This window comes from Gopherus flavomarginatus, chromosome 1, assembly GCF_025201925.1.
Source record: "Gopherus flavomarginatus isolate rGopFla2 chromosome 1, rGopFla2.mat.asm, whole genome shotgun sequence".
NCBI classification, from domain to species: Eukaryota; Metazoa; Chordata; order Testudines; family Testudinidae; genus Gopherus; species Gopherus flavomarginatus.
Genome location: NC_066617.1, coordinates 231,276,036 through 231,303,530, shown reverse-complemented (window position 1 = coordinate 231,303,530; position 27,495 = coordinate 231,276,036). Strand labels below are relative to the sequence as shown.

Here is a 27,495-nt window from a genome sequence, read left to right as displayed (position 1 = left end):
TTAGTGGCCCTGCCCCTATGGGAGAGTGATGGGGCTCGACCCTCCTGGATGAGGAGGGGAGCCACAATGCCTCGTTACACCCATGCTCAGGCCAAGGCAGGGGAAAGGCTGGAGCTGTACTGGGTCAGGAAAGCTCTGCCCCTCAGGCACTGCTGAGCATGCTTGTGGGGAAAGGAGCAGTATAGAGAGAGCTCCAGTAGCCTAGACAAGGGGAGGAGAGAGAAAAACTATTTCTTGGAGACATGATGCCCTGAGATGATGACGACGACAGCAGCAGCGACTCTTACCGAGCAGGTCTGTCTGTAGTTGTTTAAAAACTAGTTGTTTCTCCCCCTCCTTTGAGACATCACCCCAGGGATGGGGAGGACCATGTGCAGGACACCATAGGGTTGCCTGCATCAGCCCTGAGACTCTGGGGTTTGGAGCAAAGGACTATAAATGAACAGCGGCCACACCCCAAACTGAAGCACTGGGTGTGGTATGATGTGGCCCAGGGGAAAGTGAGCAGGAAGTGGGCCAAGTATAGACTTTCCTGTGCTCTCCCACTGGGACCCAGTGAAGGGGGAGCCCTACCCATTCGGGGGTACCAGACACATTGAACTAAAAGAGATACTAGAGCAGCAGTCCCTGGCATAGATGCTGGAACTAGGGGTGCAGGGGGTGCTGCATACCCCCTAGCTTGAAGTGGTATCCATCATATACAGGGTTTACAGTTTGGTTCAATGGCTCTCAGCACCCCTACTATACAAATTGTTCCAGCACCCCTAGGTCTGCTGACTGAATAGATAACCCCACTACACCAACCTTTAATGCAGAGGTCTCCAGACTGTGGGGCATGCCCCCATGGGGGAGTGCATACTAATGTTCGGAGGGGGGCACAGCAGGGTACAGGTCAGCTCTATGAGCTGCAGGAAGGGAGCACCACTAGGCCGTGCTCCACTCCCAGCTCTGCTCTGACCTCAGTCCCTGCCCGTGGCTTGGCCATGGCTCCACACCCAGCCCCAGTCCTGCCCCCAGCTACAGCCTCAGCATCAGCTCCCTTACCCCTGTCCATGTCCACCCCCTCCCCTCGGGATCTGTGGCCCTGCTCCTGGCTCTGGGGGAGGGGCAGCACAGACAGGGGTAAGGAGGGTCGCAACTCTGAAAATTTTGGGGACCACTGCTTTAATGCCATTCCTGTGTCTATCTACATTCTTCTGTTTAGACTAATCAAAAGCAATTGTCCATTCATGTGTAGAAAATACACACATCAATCACACTGGAGACTCATTAGCTATGCACTAATAGCTCTATCATAGCTCATTACTCTTATTTACTTTCTTCCTGAAGTGATTCATAAGGGTAGAAGTTATCTAGTTTATTAACTAAAATGTCCTCTGTCCTTTGAATTGAAATAGCTAGTGACCAGTGAAGTCTCAGATTACATTCTCTAATAGTTTCTTTAACAAACTGCTGTTGAAACAATGTTACTAAGTCTAACAGGTTTTTGCTTAGGGTTCTCAATCCACTTCTAATCTACTGGACAAAGCCTCAGAGACTGACTAGGAAGACATGAAGAAATAGTTCATTATGTCTCAATTAACAGAAGACAAAGCTGAGGAACAGCCAGGTACCTGGACGAGGGAGTGATACATGTCAGCTCTGTGTTCTTGGGGAGCCAGGGTGCAGTATCCAGCCTGTCTGACTCATGAAGGACACCCCTGCCGCCAGCCTCTGCTTGAACCAAAACCGATCAGAGAGAAGACTTACAGAAAGCAATAAAAGGTGGTGGGAGACATACCTAAACCCCTCCTGACAAGAGTGATAGGATTAAGCTAACTCCCCTAGCTTCATCTGCATCAAATATGGGGCAGGGAGGCATCTCCATTAGCATACAGAATGGATAACAGAGATTCTAAGGTAAGAACCACACTAAACTCTGGGACCAGAAAAGCAGGGAAGCACTGCATGATAGGGGATTTCTGCTCTAGATGTTAATGAACCTACACATGCACACACCCAGCTTAGCAGTTGTCAGACCGATTCTAGTAATGAATCCTTGATTGATATCCAAAATACTGAAGCTGCTTAATTGCATTGTGAGCTCCCTGGAAGGAACACCAGAGGTGAAAGTAAGTGGGTACGGGCAGGTACGGAGGACGGGTGAGAAAAGGAGACTGGCTGAGGGAAGGAGAAGCCTGCATAAGAATAGTTTAAACTCAGCTGTTCCCTGAGTGGTTCAGCCCTCGGGGTTAGGAGTGGTTTCTGGCATCCCTGTTAATTTCACTCACAGTAGCTGTGGGGAGGGCGTATTTGACCATGGCAGGGGCAGTCCTTGTCTGCCCCCTGGATGAGGGGATCTTGTCTCTAATACTAATATACACAACAAATACAAGCATTTGGCTCCACCACTTAAATCCAGAGCTAATAAAAGCAGGTGGAAGGGGAAAAGTCACTGTCATATTGGTATCTCATCTCCTCCCTCCCCCTCCTCCAGCCAGGCTGCAGACAAGGTTCTGCATTCCTTCCCCCAGGCAGGGGTTCTCCTCTAGGCCCTAGCTTGCAGTAGGGACACTGGCTGAGATGCCTGCTGCTGCTGCCTGCATAAGAACAGTTTAAACTCAGTTGTTCCCTGCGCAGTTCAGCCCCCAGGGTTAGAAGTTGTTTCTGGCATCCTTGTTAATTTCACTCCCAGTTGTTCTTGGGGTGGGGAGGGTGTGTGTGACCATGGCAGGGGCAGTTCTTGTCTGCCCCCAGGATGAGGGGATCTACTATACACAAAAAACACAATCAAAATCAGGAACCATTTCCAAATTCAAATCTATCCCATTCCCTCCCCAGCAGAGGATCATAGTTGTGATGTTCAAACTGCTTCCAGATCCTCTTTGAAATGTTACTGAACTGTGCAGGGAACAGCTAAGTTTAAACTGTTCTAATGCAGGAGGCAAGCTTCTCCCTCCCTCAGCCAGTCTCCCTGCTCCCTGCTGCAAGCTAGAGGGAAGCCCCTGCAGTTGCTGCTCAGTGCCAGGCAGGGAGAAAGCACAGAGCCAGCATCGGCAGCCTGGCTGGAGGAGGAGGGAAGACACGGAGAAAAATGTGACAGTGAGTTTTCACTCTTTCAGGCTTATTCCAATAGTAAAGTTTTATTACAGACAGTACTGGTAGTAGTAATAGTAGCTTTATTTTCTCTGTATGTCATGCAATGGGAGGGATCCATGAAGTACGTAGGAGTGGTGGGTTGTTTGCGATTGGACCATATGGGTAAGAAATGTAAATTACTTTCACCCCTGCCCAAACCACAGGGCTTCCAGCTGCCTCTGCAGCTGGTAGCTCCAGGGGTGATTTAAAGGGTCTGGCTCCTAGCTTCAGCTGAATCCCCGAGTCCTTTAAATTCTGAATTAAAAGCCCTGGGATTTAAAGGTCCCACCTCTTCTGATAGAGGCCACGCCTCTTCCAGTTGAGGCCCCTTCCCCTCTGCAGGACTCTGGAGTACCAGCAAGTCCTTTAAGTTACTTTCACCCCTGAGGAACACCATCCATAGTCAAGAGCGTTCAGTTCCTATTGTTTAGCCTAGAGAAAACCCTTGAGTTATCAGTATACCCATAAACAAATCTAGTGTTCTCCCTTGAACCATTGTTGTTTCCATACAAAAAACCCAACCCATGCTCAAGTAAGTGTTCTGATGCCTAGATCCAAACTCTGCATCAGTTCCACCTGGAATTTATCTTCTCCTGACTGACCATGCTGAGGGCTCTGCCTGTATCCAGCACTCAGTACCCTGAGCTACCACCATCACCTGGGAAACCTGACCAGTTCAAGCTTCATGGAGTGGTAGGGCGCTCTCTCTCTCTCTCTCTCTGTCTCTGTGTTTTCTTTTCTGACTCAGGTATAACTTTCTAACCCTGACTTATTTGATCAAGTATAGTTGTCTATATATGACTTTTGTGATCTTTAATAATGTAACTATTATGTTTGTTTAGGCTCTCCTAGCTAAGGGTTAATGTCTCTTCCACCTGAAGCACCTGACCAGAGGACCAATCAGGAAACCGGATTTTTTCAACTCTGGGTGGAGGGAGTTTGTGTCTGAGTCTTTTGTCTGCCTGCCTGCTTTCTCTGAGCTTTGGAGAAGCAGTTTCTACTTTCTAGTCTTCTGTTTCTAAGGGTAAGGACAAAGAGATCAGATAGTAAGTTATATGGTTTCTTTTCTTTGGTATTTGCATGAATACAAGTGCTGGAGTGCTTTGATTTGTATTCTTTTTGAATAAGGCTGTTTATTCAATATTCTTTTAAGCAATTGACCCTGTATTATATCATCTAAATACAGAGAGAACATTTGTATGTATTTTTCTTTCTTTTTATATAAAGCTTTCTTTTAAGACCTGTTGGAGTTTTTCTTTACTTCAGGGAAATTGAGTCTGTACTCACCAGGGAATTGGTGGGAGGAAGAAATCAAGGGGAGATCTGTGTGTTGGATTGCTAGCCTGATTTTGCATTCCCTCTGGGGGAATAGGAAAGTACTTTTTGTTTCCAGGATTGGGAACAGAGAGGGAGATTCACTCTGTTTGGATTCACAGAGCTTGTGTCTGTGTATCTCTCCAGGAGCACCTGGAGGGGGGAAGGGAAAAAGGATTATTTCCCTTTGTTGTGAGACTCAAGGGATTTGGGTCTTGGGGTCCCCAGGGAAGGTTTTTCAGGGGGACCAGAGTGCCCCAAAACACTCTAATTTTTTGGGTGGTGGCAGCAAGTACCAGGTCCAAGCTGGTAACTAAGCTTGGAGGTTTTCATGCTAACCCCCATATTTTGGACGCTAAGGTCCAAATCTGGGATTGAGGTTATGATAAACTATTATGTTTGTTTAGGCTCTCCTTATTTGATTATCACTATTATTCAATAAATAAGTTTTTTGGTTAAGCTGGTTGCTTCCTCTCTGTGAACTTTACTCTTTTGTGTGTTTTGCTTCCGCATTTATTCTGAAGCAACGCTCCTCTTACCTAAGCTAAAGATCTCTGTAGTGCCCAAAAATACTGTGGGGTTTGCTCATCAAGTGGGTTACTACCAGTACAATTGTAATGTGAAAATGAGGCATAAGAGGGTAGCAGCTTGGAAGTGCTGCTTGACCTGGAGTACTGAACCCAGAGCCATGTAAGGGTGACAGCCTGAAAGCGTTGTTCGACCCAGACTACTCAGGCTTACTCTATTCCGGTGCGTACCTTTTGGCATATAAGGATGGTAGTTCGAAAGTGCTGCTTGACCCAGTCCACTGAGTCCAGGGACATATAAGGGGTCAGCTTGAGAGTGCTGATTGATCTGGTCCACTCAAACTTGCTCTGTTAATGTGTGTGTGTGTGTTCATCTGGTTCTGGAGCTGGAGGAACCCAGCCCTAGGAAACCTAGGTCCTGCAGAATAGCTCCATTGAGAGGGAACTTGCAGAAGGGAGAAGTAGAGCTCTGTCAAAGTTAGACTCAGGACTCTCAGTTTGTCAGACCACTCTGTTTTATTAGCACAGCGCTCTGCTAATAATACTCAGATAATGTGAGCACCATGCAGGACACAAACTGTCTTATTTATACAGATAAAAGGGCGAGCACTTAACAAGATAACAAAGGAAGCAGAATCTGATAAGATATGCATGCCTAGCCCAGGAAAACTTATTTCCTTACTAACTATTACTGATCTTCTGTTAATGTTTCACCATTAGCACCCTTGTTTATGCCTAATGTTTCTTTTCCTGGCACCTGTATTTCAACATTTCTTATTTCTGCTTAAAGGTCCATACACATTTCTTTAATCCATTCTTATTTTTACAATATAATTCATTCTACTTTCACAATCCCTCCTTTTGGTCAAGCTCATGCCATGACCAACATTTTACTGGGTTCTACATATTAACTGTTCTTTATCTCTTTGTTCGTCAGCAATATTCAAAATCATCATATTAGCACTCTGTTTTGGGGCAGTCACCTGGGTGGCATGCCTTACACGATTTTGGATACAACACGAGACTAACTGAAAACATACAAAAATTATTAAAATTCCAAACAGGATAGTCAGGGCTCCCTGAAACAACCAGTTTCCTATGCCAGAGAAATTGAACAGGTTACTTAGCCACTTCCATAAAGAACTCGGTTCTTCATGGGGAAGATATGAGATTTGTTCTAAGTGGCTACAGCGATCTATTACATCATTAGTATCATCAGGTATAAACACACAACATTGTTTCCCAATGAGAGCACAGGTCCCTCCTTTGGCCGCCAGCACTATGTCCAATGCCTGACGGTTCTGGAGGGCCACCTGTCGGATTGCTCCTGTTTCTTTGGCCAGGGCTCTTAAACTTTCTCCAGTTTTATTTGCCATTATTTTAACTACTGCTTGTAACCTCAGGAGCCTTTTTGCCTGGTGTATTACTCCCCCAAGTGGGATGAAGGAACTGCCAATAGCCTCTTCCCAGGTGTCATTACTGTTCCATATTGTGTTAAACGGACAAGATCCTCCAGTGAAGTCTGAGGAACTGAGTGGGATAGCCAGGACAGGAACACCAGTTTGAGAGTGGGCTGGGATGTGTCTGCAGAACCAGCATTTAGAAATATTAAGGGTCTGAGCTATCCACACTTGCTACTGGATAAAAGAATTGTCATTGTGGACTCCCCAGACCTTAAGACACCAGCAGCCGAGGAACAGGCGCCACCAGAGGCACATGCTGGAGGCAGGCCCTTCTGGTTCTGACAACCTCAACTAAGGGAACTGCAGTCACAGTTTTCCGTCCACCAGGCAGCAGGCGCTAGGCTCACTACTGCTTCTTCTTGGGCCTTGCTTTAGGTCGTCATCTGCTTCTGGCAACCCTTACGAGAGCGTAGATTGTAAGGTATTGCAGGCTGTTCCTCTACGTCGTCCTCTGGAGTCAAAATTGTCTCTGGTCCTGAGGTGGTGATTGGTTCGCTGGGGGTAGTGCATTCTTACACTGCGAAGTATGTGTCCACTCTGCGATGCCAGACAGTTTAACAGCCGTCTGACTAGTAAGCAGTACCTGATGATTCTTTGGTTTTTTTTAAGTCTCTTTGCTTCTTTCCTTGACACTGGCTATAACAATGGCCTTCACACTTTATCTTTTCCTGATGCATACATTTCTCATTAACACACACAGATTGAGAATACAAACAGTAGTATTTTATATCGAGCAAAAAGGCATTGCAGATTAAACCTTGCTGTTTTACAATTAATAACCAAGACAATTTACATTGAGACCCAGGCCTTCAATGTTTCTTTAATTTACTTAACATAGACACAATAGAGAATCCTGTCTCTTACTACCTAAATCTTAAAACAAAGAAATGTATATTTAACTAGAGTGCCTAATTTGTAATACATATAGGAAACCGTAGTAGACATTATAACACATCCTAAAACAAAAGGTGACCATAATCAGTCAGAAGGATTGTTCTGGTCTGTCATTCCTTTCTGCTATTCCAAAAGGGTGGCTAGCAGGATGAAATCAAATCGTACATTAATTCTCATAGTATATAATAAAATCCAGCTCCTACATATCCCCTTTTGACACTAACATTATTAATCGCCAGTGTCACTTCTTATTTAGTCCACATAATAGAAAATACTGGGAGGTGATTTGGGCCTGTGGTTCTAGCTTTGCATACATTTGTTTTATCCAACAGCACATTTTAAACATTGCAATTAAACACATACAATTTAAAACCAAAAACAATTGGGGTAGTAACATTAGTATGCTAGTAGTTGTGGGTGACCATCCAGAAAATATGTTATACCAATGGTAAGCTGTTATGTCTTTCTGCAGTGGCAATTCTTAACATGTCTCCATTTGTGTGTATAATATGAATAGTTCCGTTTCCCACATTGGTGTATTTTTTCTAGGAACTATGTTACCTTTTTACCTTTTAACAGATTGGTAACTTTTTGCCATTCAGTGCCAAGACTGATAGAGAACTCAGCTAAATCAGTGCTTACAATAAGCTGAGACTTTTTGTTGTTGTTGTAGCAAATAGTAAATGTGATTTATTGGTAAAGACGGTACTTCATTACATTTACATTTGTCTTCTGGTGGGTTACTAACGCTTTTTAAACACAGCCCATTATACAATACTTTGGTCTCATTATTAATTTTATTTCCCATACAGGATTCTAGTGAGATGTCTTTACTACAAGGCTTTGGAGCAACAGGCATGGATAAGCATACCCACTTTTGAGGAGTCCACTTGGTATAACCTCTGGTGTCCAATAGTTTCCCTTTCTCCCCAGCTCACTGGCTTGAGGTCCAGGGCAGTCAGAAAGATCCCAGGTGCAATCTGCGGAGTGGGCTAACCTTCCATATTTTTGCTGCCAGAGCCTGTTGGTGTGCAATTTTAACAACAATTTCTTCACTTAACAAATTTTGTCTCACCGTACTGGAGACATACTGCATTTATTTATATTGATAGGTATCAAACAATGATTTTTCCTTTGCTTTAACAGATGCATCAAAACCTTAATATTTTCTGATATTACCCAAAACATCTTACGTTCTAAATATCTGCATTTCAGTACATTCCATAGCTATTGCAGTATGTTTTTTTTACTTTCGTTTGTTCTTGTAATAGGTTGTTCTGTAGCTGGTATTAGCTTTTCTGATTTTCTGAAAGACAAAAATAACATTTTTCTACCCCTTTTGGGGTGGCATTGATTATTGCTTAAAAGATTCATTTCTTTTACAAATTCCCTTGCTGATTGCAGGCAAAACAGAGGAATTACCCCCATATTTTCCTATGTTTTTTGTTCTATGGGCAGGCCAGGTTTTAATGGGTTCTACTTTTTAAGGGTTATGGGGAAATTATTCCACTGTTTAGCTATTAAATTCATGAGGTGGTGTACCTCAAGTTTTTCTTCTTATATAGCAGACCAAGTTTGTAATGTTTTTCCTACTGTGTTAAGCTTTAAGTTTATTCACAGGTAATAGTGGAGAAGCATCATTACCATATTACCTTCAAGGATTTTTCCAAAAATCATACACACTATACACTGTTACAGGGGTACTTACTAACATTACATTTATTTCAATGTTTAAGAGATTTGATGCTAAATGTTACTGTAAATATTAAAGGGATTTTGTTATATCATGTCTTTTATTTAGGCAATTTCTTTTGTGCTGGCAGTTCTCACCTTCCTTTATCAGTTAGGTAATTTGCATCAACACAGGCTTGGCTTTTGGATTCAAAGCCATCAGCAGAGCTCAGACTCTGTCTTAAAAGGGACACAATCAACTTCCACCAGAGTTTTGATTTCTTTCCACTTTCAACTCCTGCTTACAAAACACACAGAGATCCAAAAAACAAAACAGTCTATTGCGGCTCTTTTTGGAGCCTGCAGTGAGGAGCCCTGGCTCCCAGATGCACCTGAGAGGGTTGAGCCGCTGCAGCCTCCAACGTGGGCGGAGCCACCGCCGCCCATTCCCGCCCCCTGGAAGTCAAGGGGCGGGACAGGAAGTATAAAAGCACAGCCCCGGCACTCACTTGGAGGCCGGCCACCGAAGAGACCGGACGCGGCTGGATGAGCTCTTGCCTGGCCTGAGCTTTCCCGTGCCCAGTATCCTGAGGAGCTGCCTGAGCTTTCCCATGCCCGGTATCCTGAGGAGGACTGGCCGAGCCTGCCCCGTGCCTGGTATCCTGAGGATCTGCCTGAGCTTCCCTGTGCCCGGTATCCTGAGGAACCCACGGTCGGGACCCACCGGAAGAAGCCGGCTAGACACAGGTACCCAGAGAGGGGGAGGTTGGAAGTGGCCTGGGGTTAGCCGACTCTGGTTTGGCTCCCGAAGAGCCTGAACCAATGTCAGTGTGTTGCGGCCAGGATCCCCACTGACAGCAGCGAGTCTTGGCCGCTGCTAGGGCCCCGGGCTGGAACGCAGTGGAGTGGGAGGGCCTGCGTTCCCCCTGCCACCTTCCAAGGGTGGCAGACTCCCCTTCTCCCTGGCCTGAGGAGGCCTTCTTTATAGACTTACTGTTTGAACTGCTGCTCAGCCCTTGCCTGAAGGAGCTGAGCCCTGAACTGCTTAGTGCCCCGCCCTGACCAAGGGCCTGGGCTTAGAGACTATTTGTTGGCCCTACCCCTGTTGAGTGGTCTGAACCCTGACCTACTTTGCCGTCTGTAGTGAGGCACCCTGGCTCCCAGCTGCGCCTGAGAGGGCCGAGCCCCAACGCCGGACGTTTACAGAGCCCTAATAGGATTTTAAATCAGTAGCACGTTTCATTTGCATTTCTTTTACTCCTTTCTACAATATACACTGCACATGTCCTAGGGAAAATGCACATTCCTTCTATACTACTTTTTTTTAAACATTAGCCATATCAATTTTTACATAAGGTGTAACTGTTTCTTTTGTTCTTACAGAATTTTCATGTATCCTTATCAAAGTGACAGTCTGATTACACAGAGCCATTTTAAGACTCATGTCTTGTCTACATCTAAAATTTTGCAGCGCTGGTTGTTACAGCTGTATTAGTACAGCTGTATAGGGCCAGCGCTGCAGAGTGGCCACACTTACAGCAACCAGCGCTGCAAGTGGTGTTAGATGTGGCCACACTGCAGCGCTGTTGGGCGGCTTCAAGGGAGGTTCGGGGAACGCGGGAGCAAACCGCGGCGAAGCTGGTCTCCTTTCCCGGTTTGCTCTCTCGTTCCCCGAACCCCCGAACAAGCAGGTCTCCTTCCCTGCGGTTTGCAGGGTGGTTCCGGGAAACGCGAGAGCAAACCGCGGCGAAGCTGGTCTCCTTTCCCGGTTTGCTCTCGCGTTCCCGGAACCACCCAGCAAACCTCAGGGAAGGAGACCTGCTTGCTCGGGGTTCGGGGAACGCGAGAGCAAACCGCGGCGAAGCTGGTCTCCTTTCCCGGTTTGCTCTCGCGTTCCCGGAACCACCCAGCAAACCTCAGGGAAGGAGACCTGCTTGCTCGGGGTTCGGGGAACGCGAGAGCAAACCGCGGCGAAGCTGGTCTCCTTTCCCGGTTTGCTCTCGCGTTCCCGGAACCACCCAGCAAACCTCAGGGAAGGAGACCTGCTTGCTCGGGGTTCGGGGAACGTGAGAGCAAACCGGGGAAGGAGACCAGCTTGATTACCAGAGGCTTCCTCAGGTATGCTGGGATACCTGCTTATTCCACGGAGGTCAAGAAAAGCGCTGGTAAGTGTCTATATTTGATTACCAGCGCTGGATCACCAGCGCTGGATCCTCTACACCCGAGACAAAACGGGAGTACGGCCAGCGCTGCAAACAGGGAGTTGCAGCGCTGGTGGTGCCCTGCAGATGTGTACACCTCCTAAGTTGCAGCGCTGTAACTCCCTCACCAGCGCTGCAACTTTCTGATGTAGACAAGCCCTCAGTGTTTTTAACATTGCTTCTTTTTGTTTTGTGCACCTTACCTCTGCTGTTGCTTCAGAGGGTCACTGTTTATTGCTTATTCTTTCACTACAGCTCTTATCTGCTATTGTTACAAAAAAAACCAATCAACCAAACAAAAAGACTTCAGAATCTCTCTCTATTCTCCTGATTTTGATTGCCCTATTGCAGCCATGACTTGGTCTTTATTTAAAAACATTTTAAATTTTGTAAAGAATCAAGTTACTCCTTAAGGGTTAAATGCTAAATCCCAAAGCCATACAACACTAATTACCTGTGTCTTGCAAAAAGATCTGTCAGTTTTGCAACTTTGAATTAAAGAGTCAAATGAATTTTTAGTGGCATTAAAAACAAAAACAAAATCAATTTATCTTACACCTACAAAACAGGAGTTTTACAAACCAGATGTGTTGGTTTAGATTCTTAGAACTTTAAATATTTTCACAGACAAATAGATACATACACATTTTCTTTTCCTTAACATTCCTTTACACTGCTTTGTTTTTACATAGCTGTATATTATTTGGATTATTTACAGACCTTCTTTTGGAAAAGTGCCCATTTTTCCTTCAGAATGGCTGCAAAGAAACCAAGAATTCTCTCTCTTTAACATGGTCCTTTTTAACATTTTCACAAAGTTTAACTGCTTAATTCTCTCCAGTCTCTGTAGAATTAACTTTTCACTCTTTCCTTAAATCACTTGTTTATCTCCCAAAATGACACCTTTATCACCTCAGATTTCACTATTTTAAGTATTGTTCCAGAGGTTCATGCCTGCACTTACTGCTTTTCTTGCTCCTGATACTAGTCTCTCAGGGCTTTCAACCTGTTTTTCAGTTTCTTTATCTGTTGCTTGTCTGGGCCCGATCCTGCTTTTTTCCAATGAACCCTTTGTGAATGCTATTGTGGTCACTTCACAATTTTGAAAGAAATGTTCAAGGAAAGGGACCAGAAAGGGTGGGTGCTAGTTGAGGAGCCCACCCTCCTTTCTGAATTGGTAGTGGAACACTAAAGAATTAGTTTTTGAGGCAGACAACAAAGGGGAACAGAACAAGGGGCTTTTTGTCCTTTTTACAATGAGATGGGAGTATGAAGAGGGTTGGATCAATCCGGGGTGGATTTTTTTTGAGAATGGGGTAAAGGGGAGCGCTCTGTCTGGTGATGGGAGAGAGGCTTTTAATAAAGCTTTTAACGTATTATTTGAATATTTGAGAGAGGCGAGTTTTGATTTTGTCCACCTACGATTTGCCTCTTCCCACCACTGCATGAAACAATTAACCTCTCCTTTAGCCAATTTAGTTTTAGGTTGGCAGAGTTTGTCCTTTAAGATGTCCAGTCGGTCTTTGTTCCAAGATTTTAACAGTGGCCACTGAGTTTTGGAATCCCCCTGAGTTAGCCTAGACCATTTTTCCAGAAATTTACGGGAGTCTGGATCCTTTTTACAGGAGTCAGGACCCATCCTAAATACATAAAATGAGCCGGCATTCGTTTAGGGAACTGTCCCGACTTAGATGTCTGATTACCCATACAGATGGACTTCACACACCAATCACACAAGAAGGAAATTCGGGTTAATCAGAGCGATGCCCGGTGCAACACACAAAAGGAGCCCACAGGCTACTGTCTCAATCGCCCTTGCTTTCATACCAAGGGTTTTACCCAAAGTGCGGTGCGACTGCGATTGTGCAGATTCCACTCACTCAGACTGCAGGGACAGGAACCCCTTGGTCGGCCGATCCCCGAACAGAGAAGGCACCCAGACTCAAACACTCCACAGGAGGATGGATAGACACAGAGACAGGACAATCCTCAGTCCGGACAAAGCACAGAAATAATTACCTGACCAGATTCCTTATGTCTGATCCCGGGATCCCTACCAGAACAGAGAGGGAACCAACAGGTTCGATGGCGTAGACTTCATTGTGGTCTTGTGCCTTTCCGTTCTGGTGGAGGACCGCTCGGGCCAAATGCCCAGGTGCCGGCTGCCACGGTCGTCCTACAAAAACTGTCAGGAATCACACAGCCCCAGTGAAGACGGTTGTCATCTCAGTGGAACCTCCACATTGTCAAAGTTGGACTCAGTTTGTCAGACCACTCTGTTTTATTAGCACAGTGCTCTGCTAATAACACCCAGATAATGTGAGCACCATGCAAGACACAAACTGTCTTATTTATACAGATAAAAGGGTGAGCACGTAACAAGATAACAAAGGAAGCAGAATCTGATAAGTTTACCTGGGCTAGGCATGCATATTTTATTTCCTTATTAACTATTACCGATCTTCTGTTAATGTTTCGCCATTAGCACCCTTGTTTATGCCTAATGTTTCTTTTCCTGGCACCTATATTTCAACATTTCTTATTTCTGCTTAAAGGTCCATACACATTTCTTTAATCCATTCTTATTTTTACAATATAATTCATTCTACTTTCACAGCTCCATATGAAAACACAAGTAGTACATTGATAGAATTACAGACCCCGCCCCAGAAGAGTAACTCTAATAAATGAGTGTACCCCAAAGTAACGGGCACATCTGGTAACAGGAGCAGCAGATGCTGAGGCCCAGACAAGCCCCCAGCCCCCTGCAGATGCCCTAGAGCAGTGGTCCCCAACCTTTTTGGCTGGCAGGCGCCAGCCGAAGGACCACTGCGGTGGTGGAGCACCAGCCAAAATGCTGCCGAATTTCAGTGGTGACACCTCTCGATGACGACGCTTGCCGTTGACAAGCGATGTCATCGAGAGGCATCCCCGCCGAAATTCGGGGGCAATGCCTCTCAATGACATCACTTGTTGGTGACAAGCGTCATCATCGAGAGGCATCCCCGCCGAAATGCTGCTGAAATTCGGCGGCATTTCAGCAGGTGCTCTCCCGGGGGCCAGGATGCAGGCATCATATTGGGGACCTCTGCCCTAGAGAGACTGCAATCACCACCCAAGGCACCCTGAGAGCCCGAAGGCACCTTGACTTCAGCTATAGGAGCCGTGGTAGGAAGCAGACCAGGGAGGGACTAGTCAGTGTCCCTGAAGCAGTTGGTGTGTTGCAAGTGGATTCCCCAACAGCTTTCTGGCGAACCCCATTGCTACTCCAGGGCTCTGGGCTGAGACCCAGTGGAGCACCGTGGGCCTGGGTCCTCCTACCCAGCTGCCTCCCTTTTGGGAGGGGGAAGCCCACCAAACCCCTTTTCCATTGACTCTGGACAGTGGGCCATGCTCCCCTTCAGACAAGGGGGGAGGGCATCAACTCTGGCCTTTTGACTATGCAGCTTTGTGGCTGAGCGCAACCATATTGACTTAATCATGGGGCTACCACATCTTTACCTCTCCCCCAGGGCAATGCAGGGGGTTGGTACTCGCTCTGCAACACGGTGGAGTATGTGGGCAGTGGTTGGGACCTGCTGAAAGGCTCCCAAGCAAAGGGGTCTTTATTTGGTGACTTATTTGGGAATCTACTCAGTCCTGACTTCCTTTAATTAAGATATGTAATTCTTGATTGTACTAATATTTGCGCATCTTTTTTTCTCTTTAAAATATTGTTCAGGCTGTGGCCTTCATCAGGGCTGGGACTGCCAATAACAAAACTGATCTGAGACTGACAAGGCTACAATTACACTGTAGCGTACAAAAATATTATAGCTATTTTGAAGAGGCAGCACTTTTGGTATGTACCAGCAGAGGACAGTAAAGGCACTAACCATCTTCATAGAGAAGCTGGCTATACAGCACTCTGAAGTCTGAGTAGAAAGAACTTTCCATTTGTTCATTATTTTTACAAATTCGACTGGGAAACATTTAATAAATGACAGTGGCAAAGAGCCTTGACTATTCTATGCAAAGAACATTAAATACTACTGTAGTGCCATGGTGACCCTTCTAAGCCCTTGTTATAAATACTAGTTTACTAGGAATGGATTGAAAACCATAAACTATGAAGTATTTGACTGAAGGCACTCTCACATATTGTCTGTGCATTACAAGAAAAATGTGCATATACATTCCTAGAAAAGCTACTTGTTACCCTCATGCACAGTATCTTTCTTCCCTTTCAATAACAGGAAATGAGATAAGAACTGGGCAAAGAATGGTGACAACTGAAGCTGACTAAAGCTCTCTAATTTGCAATTGCTGAGATACTAAAATCTTAATTCCAGGTTTCAGAGTAGCAGCCGTTTTAGTCTGTATCCGCAAAAAGAACAGGAGTACTTCTGGCACCTTGGAGACTAACCAATTTATTTCAGCATAAGCTTTCGTGGGTTACAGCTCACTTCTTTGGATGCATAGCATCCATTGTCTATTTGTCCTTAATATTTGGATGCCTTCCCCCTAATATGGATTATCTTCAGTTTCTTTTATTACAGTACAGTAATGCCAAGGGATGGTCAGCCAATCTTTAATTTCAAGCTCAAATTTGATTAGGGCTTTATTTGTTGATTGAACCTTTGCTGAAATGAAAAACCATGGCTGTCTTAATGAAGCTGGATATATCAGTTGCCATCAATTATAAAATTCAGCTTTTCCTCACTCGGGGCTACTTGAAGGCAGGTACACTAATATAAGCAATCTTGCATGAACAGGCAGAAATACAGTTGTTTACACCATGGGCCTTGGTGTCCCTATTGATTAACTCTGTCTTGGAAAAATATAGGTTAGGTTCAAGGCCAATATCCTGGGATACCTAAACAGTGGAGAAGTAATTATATTCTGTGTGTCTATAGTGAAAATATCTGCATCCATAAGTTGATTAGTTGGTTTAGAGCAGGTTTTACTTCAGTGATCCATATTTTAATAGAGTAGTGGTGTTTTTCAGCAGATGCCTCTAACCTTATCGGGCCTTCGCTTGGGGTGTTACAAGTTGAACAGCTGTCATACATTATGCACCGAGGAACTCTGCATTGCCCCTCAACATTTTTTTGTATGACTTTGCAACTGTAGCTGTTAGATTTGTGTATTCAGACTGTCATCCGTTCTTATGAAAGTTTTTTCATGTAAACTTGTGTGTATTTTGCCAAGGTTCTAGGCACCCTACTACCTGTTACAAGAATATAAATGGAATTAAACAGCAGCTACCCCCAATAATCAATAGAACAGAACCCTATACCAATCACACAACTCCCTACCTGACCTCCATCATGAAGATCTAACTCTCATCAAGCCCCTATCCTTCCCAGAAGTTAATGCATCTTGGAGAGTGTCTTGAGGGGCAGCATAAGGGAGGAAAACTTATTCCCTGGGTGACGCCCTTTGACAGAAAACACTTTCGCTCCACTCCATCTCCCTTTGAAAATTGAGGCTATCCAGTTCCAGCGCTTCTGCTGATCGGCACTCTGGGAGTATGGCAATCTAAAATAGGAGGGTACCAAACTACTTCAATTGTGCTGAATTACATGTTAGTCTAGTTCTTGCTTTGGAATTATATGTGGGAAATTAAGGGTAAATGGGGTTTAGTTAAACAAAGCTAACTTTCTGTGGTGCTCTATAATAATGCAAGCACCTACCGTTATGCTTTAATAAGAGTTTTGCTGTCCCATGTACAGTGGCCTACACAACTATGATGTGATACAAATAACATGTCTTGCCAAGGCCATTAATCAACAAAGACGTGACCATATTGGCTCAGACAATTAGTTAATCTAACTAACTATACATCTAACAATGACCGATTACTTTTACAACACAGAACAAGCGTGTGTGTGCATGCATAACAAACCAATCTAATTAGACTGTTGTTTATGGAGGGCAGGTGGAACTAAACTTCTTCCTGACACCAACAGTAAATCAGTTTATATTCAGAAGCTTGAGATTTGTTAGCCATCTTACCTCACTAAGCAACAAATGAGGGAAGGATTGCCCACCTAGAATCCTCTCACTGTGGGTCTTTGCTTCCCAAATGGAAAAGAGGTCCAGAGAGCCATAGATGTGGAAACTAGGAGTGGTAGGGGTGCTGGCCCCATGCCCAGGCTTCCATCCCCACCCACCAGCCCTAGGTCCTGGTTGCCTGTCCTGCCTCCTGGCCACTGGCCCCATGCCTGGGGCTCCATGCCAGGGACCCTGTTCCTGGTGCCCCATGCCTGGGACTCTCCTCCCTGGCCCCAGACTCAAGTCCCGGCCCCTGGCCTGGCACTCAGGGCTTGGGTCCCAGTGACCAGCACCACTTCCTGGCCACTGGCAACACACTGGGGCTCTACTCTTGGAGCACTGACCCAGCTCACTGGTCCCATGCCCGGGGCCCCGCACCCATCCCCCCACTCACAGGGACCCAGCCACTGGCCCCATGGCTGGAGCTCTGCTACTGGCCCCATACACAGGGTCCCGGTTGTGGGCCCCATGCCAGGGGCTCCGTTCCTGGCCCCATGCCCGCCCCCAGCCTTTGCCCCCTTATCCCTGTCTGGATCCCCCCCTCCCGGAGACATGGCACTGCTGCCTGCCCTAGCTGGGGGGAGGGGCACAGACAGGGGTAAGGGGACTGGCTTTCAGCAGTTCCACTATTAAAAGGGTTCCAGTGCCACTGCTGAGACCTGCATATGGGTCTGGAATTAGCTGGGGAAGGGGGTGTAATCCCTTCCCTCTGCTCTGAAAAGGAAAGGATAGTGTTCAGCCATCTGAGGGCTTTGCTCTCATTCCATCTCAGAGAGAAAAGCACAGACTTTGTTTTAGTGAGGAGAAGGAGGAGGAGTAAGTAGTCTTGGGAAGGCAGATCTGTCTCAGTAGCAAGTGAAGACTGCTGCTTTGTATTCGGGGACCAAGACTGGAACCCTGATGTTCAGGGCCAGTTGTAGTTTCTCTATTCTCCTAGCACTGAAGTCCTGCTAGAAAATCTGAGATGGCCAGTTTTGTCCTAGTTGCTTACTGAGATACTGTATAATATTTTACCAAATAAAGAGAACAACAACATTCTAGAAGAATATTCAAGGCCATGTGAATTGCTATTATGTGAATAGTTAAACATGAAGTAGTATGACATCTTGTTCTTAGAATGTTGCTGGAATGTTACACATTAAAATTTCTTGCCAGAAAGGGCATATGAAAACATCACATTTTATAGCATACGTTACTTTTTGTAAACTTGGCCTTCAGGATTCAGCATTGATGAAGCAAAAATATAACTGGGACCAGGGCTTAAGTAGGACTAGCTGACCCAATGCTCACTTGTCCTTGCCAAACTTGACTGACACATCATGTTAACAATGTATTAGCTAACTCAGCTCTACACTGTTGTGTTCTAACATGATAAAATGTAGCGAAGAGAAAGCCAGAGAGGTGAGATATAGTCATTGTCTTCAATCTACCTCCATTCTCCTGAATAGCCCTGTGTTCAGTGGTGTATACACATTTCTTGTGGACCACTTTTACTCATTGTTAGGAAAATATGTAGACTATGTGTTCTGTGACTATTTTGATAGTCATTCTTTTGAAATATTTATTAGACAAACAAAAGGCTGATGACAGCATTTTCTTACAATTCCAGTAATTAGGTATTTTTAGAGATGCCCATCACTGTAGTGTCTAAGGGCCAGATGTTCAAGGTACTTGGGCCTGGTCTACACTACAGAGTTAGGTTTACATAAGGCAGCTTACATCAGTCTAACTCTGTAAGCATCTACACTAAAATGTTGCTCCCACCGATGTAACTCATCCACTATGCTGACTTAATAACTCCACCTCCATGAGAGGCATAGTGCTTAGGTTGGCGTAGTTAGGTTGACACAGTATCAGTGTAGACGCTCATTACTTACTTTGAATTTAGTGGCCTCCAAGAGGTGTTCCACAATGCCCTATTGTCACCTTTCTGGTCATCATTTTGAACTCTGCTGTCCTGCGACCAGGTATGCAGATACACGCCCCTCCTCTTGTAAAGCCCTGCAAATTTTTGAAATTCCATTTCCTGTTTGTAAAAGCAGCAAAGAATCCTGTGGCACCTTATAGACTAACAGACATTTTGGAGCATGAGCTTCGTCAGATGCAGCTGACGAAGTAGGTATTCACCCACAAAAGCTCATGCTCCAAAATGTCTGTTAGTCTATCAGGTGCTACAGGATTCTTTGCTGCTTTTACAGATCCAGACTAACACGGCTACCCCTCTGATACCATTTCCTGTTTGGTTGGTGTGGGGAGCTCATTTAGCAACTGCCCAACTAACCATACTGGCTCCACACAGCAAACACGCTCCTGCCTGGAGTACACAGAAGGTAGTGGATCTCCTGGGTCTGTGGGGATAAGAGGCTCTTAAGGCTCTGAATCAGCCATAGAAACGTCAACATATATGAGCCGATCCCTTGGAGCATGGGGGAGAAGGACTACAACAGGGACATGCAGCAGCGCCATGTGAAAATCAAGGAGCTGTGGCAGGCATACCAGAAGGCAAAGGAGGCAAATAGTTGCTCTGGTGCAGAGCCAGAGGCATGCTGCTTGTACAAGGAGCTGCATACTGTCCTTGGAAGAGACTCCACCACCACCACCAAAAGACCTGTGGATACTTTGGGGAAGTTGGAGTCACAGGCCCCCACAGTGAGGAGGAAGTGTTGAACAAGGAAGAGGAGGAGGAGTGTGGGGGACAGACAACCAGGGGATCTAATGGCACAGCAAGCCAGGACATCTTTCTGATGCTGGAGCAGTTGAGCCACTCCCAGCAGTCCAGCACCAACAAGTCTGATGCAGAGGAAGGGATCTCTGGTTAGTATGCAGGTTGCTTTAATATTGCAGGGACACATCTGTTTGTCTACTATTTTTTAATCATGCTAGAAGAGATAGTGAAATAACCAATGAAGGTACAGTTGCTATCTGCTTCTTATTGCTCTGTGCAGCTAGGCAGAAGGGGTCCTGTGGAATAGTTTGTTTACATGTACCAGGATGTCCTGTGAATTCTCCATAGATATTTCAAGGAAACTTTCCTGGAGACAGTGTGCCTCCTCTGCCAAAGGTTTCTGGGGAAGGCTGCCTTATTCTTCCCACCGTGGTAGGACACTTTCCTATGCCAGTCAGCAATTACTTCAGCAGACATCATTACAGAACACAGGTTAACAGCATACAGATCTGGTCTGCAGCCAGGTGTATACAGGAGCTGTTTCCTTTTGGGCTCCATTACCCTCAGGAGAGAGAGAGATCAGCTAAAATCACCACAGCATATGGAAAATGCTGCCAGTATTCAATTAAAGTGCCCTATCCTCAAATACTGATGCCAATGTGCTCCCCCTCATTGTCCCAGATAGCCTCTTTTCCCCAGGGCCGTACTCACCATGGCTGGGACTGCCTCTGTGCTCTATGAATCCTGAGGGAAAGTGAGAATGTAATGCTTGTAACTTGTGTGGATCAAGGGGAGTGAAAACACTCATCATAGTACCTCTGTGCATTGTGTCATGTGCAGTTAGAAATGTGGCCTTGAGGATCCTTCCATCCAGGCCAGAAGAGCAGCTCAGCCACATAAGGAGAAGCAAGAGAATATGGGAGATCATGTTCCAAGAGATTCCGCAGAGCTGTGGTGCTGCGGATAAGTGCACTCTTATCACAGAGCAGCTTGGAGGTGCACTCTTTCAGCAGAGTGGAAAGGGATGCAAGTGTTCAGGGCCATTAATTGTGTCCTGCCACAAAGGACTGTGACTCCTGGCAACCTGCAGGACATTCTGAATGGTTTTACAGCAATGGGGTTCCTGTACTGCAGTGGGGTGATAGATGGCATTCATATCCCTCTTTTGGCACCAGACCACCTTGCCATGGAGTACCTCAACAGAACTGAAAGGGCTACTTTTTTACGGTATTGCAAGCACTGGTGGATCACCAGGGATGTTTTACCAACATCAACGTGGGCTGGTCACGGAAGATGCATGATGCATGCATCTTTAAAACCACAGGCCTGTTCAGAAAGATGCAAGCAGGGACTTTCTTTCCAAATGAGCGAATTACCATTAGGAATGTTGAAATGCCAATAGTGATCCTGTGAGATCCAACTTATCCCATACTCCCCTGGCTTATGAAGCTGTACACCAGCCACTTCAAGAGCAGCAAGGAGCGCTTCAAATAGAGGCTCAGCAGGTGCAGAATGACTGTTGAACGTGCCTTTGGCTGTCTGAAAGGACACTGGTGCTGTCTATTCACACGATAGACTTTAGTGAAAAAAATCTGTTATTATAGCTGCCTGCTGTGTACTTCATAATATCTGTGAAGCAAAGGGGCAAAGTTTCTGCAGGGGTGGAATGTGGTGGCAAAATGCCTGGCTGCTGATTTTGAGCAGCCAGATACCAGGGCAATAAGAGCAGCTCAACAGGGAGATATACAGCTCAAGGAGGCTTTGAAAGACCATTTCAATAGTGAGCCACAGCAATGTGTGTTGTTGTTGTTGTGTGCTCTGCTTGGCATTGTTTTTTAGTACCTCAGTATGAACCATGTAATGAGTGTTGTGTGTAAGGTAATATAACATTGCAAGTGAGAAATTGCAAGGGGGAAAGTGGGGGATATAATATACTTGGACTTTAGCAAGGCTTTTGACACAGTCCCACATGACAAGGTGGAGAAATGTGGGCTTGGCGGAACTACCATTAAGTGGATACATAATTGATTAAACAACCGCAAACAAAGAGTAGCTATTAATGGAATGATGTCAGATTGGAAGGTGGTCTCAAGTGGGTTTGCACAGAAATCTGTCCTGGGTCCAATGTGATTTAGCATCTTCATTAATAACCTGAATGTAGTAATAGTGAGCATGCAGATGACACAAAGCTGGGGGTGAGGATTGCAAACACTGTGAAGGAGAGAGCTAAAATTCAAAGGAATCTTGATAAATTGGAGAGCTACAAAATGAAATCCCACAAAGACAAATGTAAGTTGCTTCACTTGGGGAAGAAAAACCAAATGTACAAATACAGAATGGAGGATAACTGGTTTGGCAGCAGCACTGCTGAGAAGGCTTGAGAGTTGTGGTGGATTACAACCCCAGCGTGAGTCAGCAATGCGATGCTGTTGCAAAAAAAGCAAATGCAATTTCAGGTAGCATTAACAGAGGAAAGTCACAGGAGGTGATAGTACCACTCTACTCAGCTCAGGTTAGGCCTCAGCTGGAATACTGTGTCCAATTTTGGTCATCAATGTATAGAAAAGATGTAGAGAAACTAGAAAGGATCCAGAGACAAGTGACAAAGATTATCAAAGGGATGCCCAGTAATGGATAACTGGGGGGATCTCTCCCCTTCTTCCTATGGCTCAGTAAACCTCTGAAATGTGTTCTTTGAAAACTAAGCCCAGACAAAGTTTCTTCACCCTGCTGCTGGGGTGTTACATCATTTTGTCTTTTCTCCTGCTTGACAGCTTTGTTTACCTTATATGTAAATTTGCCTTCATTGTTGCTGCCTGATGTCCAGGCTGGTCAGAAAAGCAAATACGCATTCCTTCATCTGTGGCGGACTGGGCTTATTCATTGCTTGCCAAACACATTTTAAGAACATAATCCTAGCACTTAGTTGTAATTCTTTGTACACACCCAATTTGTACAAAACAAAGATTTCCAGGACCAGAGTGTTATCAGTTTGCATATAATATCTCACATGACACCATTTTAGTTACAGATTATGAAACCAGTGTGTTAGCTGTTGTGAGTATGCCAGGCTTGACAAGAGTTGCTGACAGAGTAGTGAACCACCTAGGGCCTCTTTGTCACATTGTGACAACACTTCTTGGTGTTTGGTGCCCAGCCCCATGATTGGTGAATGCAAAGCAAATGTTTGTGCTCAAATTCAAGTTTTTCCTTGGGCAATTTTTTTTTGGGTGCCCCTGGGTATGAATGAGGGAAATATCGCAGTACGTGTCTTGCTGGTTTTGTAGGTTTTGCATGCATTCAAAGAGAATTGTATAACAAAGACTGGCCAGAGGAGGGCAACAAAACCTCAAACAACTGGCATTCTACAAGGGAAAGTTCCTTCAAAACTCAAAAGGTTTCATAAAAGATAAATAATTCCTCAACAAAAGGAACTTCTAGTATTTACAAGTCTAAATCAATAGCAAATGCCCCAAACTCCTTGTTGGAGATGAATGAATGTGATAGACTTATTCATTTTTAATTAAAATGCCAATTTTAGGAGACAGAAGCAAAAAGGAGATGGGAGATAGGAAAGAATTTTCTATGCTTTAACAATCTGATTGATTAACATCTGACAGTCCATGAGGATGCTATTTTCTGAAAAATTATAAATATCTTGAGATCAAAAGGAATAATTTCTCCGAGTACTACTAATAGAAGTCTCTTACTCCACTGTGTACTGATAGTGTCAAAGAGATTAATTTTTGGAAGAGTCTAAGTATTGCTCATATGTAGTTTTCCACATCACTCTCAAAAAGTCTCAACTTTATAGTCCAAAAGGAAGTTCATTTGAAACTACTTTTTAGGAACTAGATCAAGGCTGATTGTAGGGGGCATTGTGTAGCTGTATGATTTTATCACCAGAAGGAGGAAGGACCAAGTCTAGTTTAGTTCCAACTCACAGGGATTGCTAAATTTTCTCTACATGCTATGCATGGGGTCAGGAAGCTTTTAGTGCACACCCTGCCTCCTGACACATTTGCGCAGGGGCAGATCATAATCCATCCCAGAGAATGGCAGCCTCTAGCAGGGTGAAATTCCTCAGAGCAGACAGCCCCCACAAATCCCTACATACAATTTAGATCCCTTTTTATAGGTTTAAATGGTGCCTATGGACTTGCACAAACCTCCTGTACTGGTGTGAATTTAAAAAAATATAGCAAGATAACACCTTTGTTATGTTTTAATGGATAGGACTTCTCTCTGTTTTTTCACTTTTGCATACAAGAAATTGAATAGCTCTTTTCCTTCTAAATTTATAAAGATATGATTTGATCACTTTTTATCCAAGCTAAGGCATTAGATGTATTTACAGTGATTTAGAAGCAACCTCGAAAAATATGTAACACAAATAAGTTTAAAAAAAATCTGAAATGTGGTGAAAAGTGAATCTAAAAATCAATATCTTGGCTGCCCCATATCTTATCCTTATGGGTCTTCTGAGTCTTTTCTCCTGAAACAAGAACAAGTGTTCCTGTGAGCATCACAGAGGCCATATATCTATGGAAACTTATTCTGTATTCCATTTTCTTGGGCAATAAGGCTCTAATAATGCTGCTCTATCATGAATGGGTTCATTTGTGTGCAGGAGGAGTGCTCTTGATGCTCTTCCCCTCCCAGCAGCACGAGGATGGCATTTCTGACAGGCCTCTTTTTGGGAGTGGAGGAGTTCCTTATATGCTCTGCCTCCTGGGCAGCTGCAAATGGAGGTCTCAGAATCTGGTCAGTACTGATTTTTTGTGTGTGCTAAATCAGAATGAGTCCTGTGTGACAAAAGATTCTACCCACTCAGATACCAAGAACTACATCCTGGCCCTGTGCTCTTCAGTGTCTACATAAGTCCATTCCGGTAGGTGCTGAAACCCCGCAGATTCTGCTGCCAATAACATGCTGATGATACTAAATTGTGTACTGATCTTTCCTTTTCAACTGATGCAACCAATACCTTTGTAAAAATGTCAGTGCCTAGAGGAGACCAGCCCTGAGATGTTTGCACTTGACCCAGGCAAGACCAAAGTAATCCTGATCAGAAGGAAGAAACACACTTGAAGGATGGGCTGGTCACTGCCTTTCCCCTCCAAAAAAAGTGCTTTCCTCCTCCTCCTCCTCCTCCTCCTCCCCCATTATCTGAGTGATGTGACTCTTCAGACTCCTCTTGAGCACTGCATTTAACCTAAAAATCAATGGTGGTAAATAACCTTCCTTTATCTATAGTTTGCTAGGAAACTTCATCCCTTCCTCCCAGATGAGGATCTGGCCACAGCAATCCATTCATTGCCACCATACTGGATGACCATGACTTACTGTATATGGGACTGAAGATGGAAGATATTCAAAGGTTCCAGCAAGTGCAGAAGGCCATAGCTCATCTGTCATGGTATAATCCCCCACTCTGAACCTTAGCATCCAAAAGATGGGGTACCAGCATGAATTCCTCTAAGGTCAATTACCAGCTTAGAACCTGTAGCGCTGCCACCAACCAGGAATTCCAGTGCCTGGTACACTCTGGTCCCCCCAAAACCTTGCCTGGGGAACCCCAAGACCCAGATCCTCTGGATCTTAACACAAGGAAAGTAAACCCTTTCCCCCACCGTCGCCTCTCCCAGGCTTCCCCTCCCTGGGTTACCCTGGAAGATCACTGTGATTCAAACTCCTTGAATCACAAAACAGAGAGGAAAATTCACCTTCCTCCCTCCTTCTCTTTCCCCCTCCCAGACTCTCCCTGAGAGAGAAAGTAATCCTATCACAGAGAGAAATTAACCTTTCTCTCCCCCCTTCCCTCCTTTCTCCCCACCAATTCCCTGGTGAATCTAAACCCCGTCCCCTGCGGTCTCACCAGAATAAAAAAACAATCAGGTTCTTAAACAAGAAAAGCTTTTAATTAAAGAAAGAAAAACAGTAAAAATTATCTTTGTAAATTTAAGATGGAATATGTTACAGGGTCTTTCAGCTATAGACACTGGGAATACCCTCCCAGCCTAAGTATACAAGTACAAATTAAAATCTTTTCAGCAAATACCAATTTGAACTCCTTCCAGCCAAATACACATTTGCAAATAAAGAAAACAACCATAAGCTTAACTCGCTTTATCTACCTGGTACTCACTATTTTGAATCTATAAGAACCTGTATTAGGGAAATTGGAGAGAAACCTGGTTGCACGTCTGGTCCCTCTGAGCCCCAGAGTGAACAACAACCAAAAAACTAACAGCACACACAAAAACTTCCCTCCCTCAAGATTTGAAAGTATCCTGTCCTCTGATTGGTCCTCTGGTCAGGTGACAGCCAGGCTCACTGATCTTGTTAACCCTTTACAGGCAAAAGAGAGATGAAGTACTTCTGTTCTATTAACTCTTACTTATGTTTATGACATCATCTCCACAATGGGACAGGCCAAGTGAGCATGTCACTCCTATACTTCTTCTGGCTCCCTGTCCATTTCCATTGTCAAAGCCTGATACTGATCTTCAGTGCATTTGGAATCAGCTACATTAGTGACCACATCTCCATTCATGACCCACAAAGCTATGTTCTTTTGTGACAATGCAGTTCACAAAGCCTAAAATCAAGAGCATGAAAACTCTATATGGTCTTATTCCAGGAGGTCCAACTGTGAAACAAGCTTCCAAAGGAAATAAGACTGGTCCAGAGTCTGATAATCTTCACAGCATGTTGCAAAACCTTCCCCATTGACAAAATTTTCTAATAACATGGTAAATGAAGAGGGGTAGAAAGAAAGAAAAAACAGAAATATTATGTGCCAAATGACCAGCATCGATTTTCCAGAGAAGAGCAGAAGAATCCAAGAGGCCCACTAGAGAGCTTGCCATATAGAGCTTATGTTCTTAGTAAGTGCTTTGATACCACCATTATGATTGCTGTAGAAAATGTATAGATAGATGGTATCTGCTGAACTAGAATTGACTTGAAGTGTAATTGTGTTTCTTTTCCTCCATCAGAAGGCTGCATCAGCCCCCACCTGGGCCCACCAACACCACCCCATGCATCTCATAGAAGCCACAGAAGAACAATACAAAGTGCTTTCTCCCACCATTGGCAAAACATTCTTCTTCTCCACACTCCCAGCTTATGCCAGTCCTAGGATCTCATGAGTCAAAGCTGGATTCACTGTATAGCAGCACATTACCACTAGACTGCTCTTGTACTTTTCAACAGCCACCAATTTATGCCTTACTTTCTTTTTCCATCCAAGAAACAGAAACACACAAAAATATATTAAGCATGAAACGAGGAGGGAATAAAAAAGATTTACTGATGTCTATTGTAAGAATTAGGCTTGGCAATGTATTTCTTTATTTAAGATAGCAAGGTACCCTACCAAGCTTGGGGCACCATGAATGGAAGTGTTCTCAACCTCTGTGGGAGGGAGTGGTTTATCTTGCTCAACAGAGACACTTCTAGCTTATGAAGAACAACATGGTCTGACTCTGAAGGGAATTCTATCCAGTTCTTTACTGAAAAGTATGACTGTAATCTAGGGTTGGAGGATGTGGTTAAAGCAAATGAAAGATCAGGAAACTAAGAGGTCTGAACTGATACTGACT

The 27,495-nt window shown here is 44.6% G+C and overlaps 1 long non-coding RNA gene across 3 annotated transcripts; it reads left to right on the top strand.

Annotated features, from left to right (window-relative positions):
- Positions 1–19: 19 nt before the first annotated feature.
- On the top strand, positions 20–27,495 carry LOC127056744 (uncharacterized). Of its 3 annotated transcripts, XR_007775890.1 has the most exons (5): positions 20–294; positions 1,495–1,899; positions 25,145–25,307; positions 26,717–26,778; positions 26,890–27,495. It is a non-coding gene; the product is annotated as an uncharacterized LOC127056744 (long non-coding RNA). The 3 variants fall into 3 exon arrangements; XR_007775892.1 differs by lacking the exons at positions 20–294; positions 1,495–1,899 and adding an exon at positions 19,385–24,779; XR_007775891.1 differs by lacking the exons at positions 20–294; positions 1,495–1,899 and having other exon boundaries at positions 19,385–25,307.